The sequence below is a fragment of the Glycine max genome, chromosome 20 (assembly GCF_000004515.6).
Source record: "Glycine max cultivar Williams 82 chromosome 20, Glycine_max_v4.0, whole genome shotgun sequence".
Classification (NCBI taxonomy): domain Eukaryota; kingdom Viridiplantae; phylum Streptophyta; class Magnoliopsida; order Fabales; family Fabaceae; genus Glycine; species Glycine max.
In genome coordinates, this window is record NC_038256.2 from 36,529,721 (window position 1) to 36,530,300 (window position 580).

The window sequence follows — 580 nt, forward strand, 5'->3', positions numbered from 1 at the left end:
CCATAGGAGGACAGCGTTCGGCCGTCCTTCATGGGAAGGGGAATGGAGGGTTTTAGGGTTTTGGGGATGCACGAAACGGAGACCATGCAAACTCCTGCTGCGGTGTCGTTTCGGTTATGTGCTTCTTCTTTCTTTCTCCACTCGTTACCTCTGTTCTGTTCTTCTGTGTGAACCAGAAGAATGACTCACTCATAAGCAGATTATGATCGTTAGATCTATCTTTCACGCTCCAAACGGCGCGTGCTTCCCAATTCAGCCTAGTTAAGACACGTTTATTAATAGAGGTGACTGGGCAAGCCAAAATTCGGTATTACCTTAATATGCATTGACTCCTTAATTCGTGGGTTCGTGGACCAACATGTTTAACTTGCATATTATTTAAAATTTTACTTAACAAAAATTAAAAGGGTCTTTTTGGTACGTGAGGAAAGAAAAGCAAAACATCTGAAGAATTTGAACACCTACTTATGTGAGGTACCATTATTGGCTACAAAGCCAGCACGGAAATTCCCCTCTTTGAGAGAATGGTAGAGTTGCAAATTCGAATTAAAAGTTGAGGAGATCTTGCACTCTTCTAACG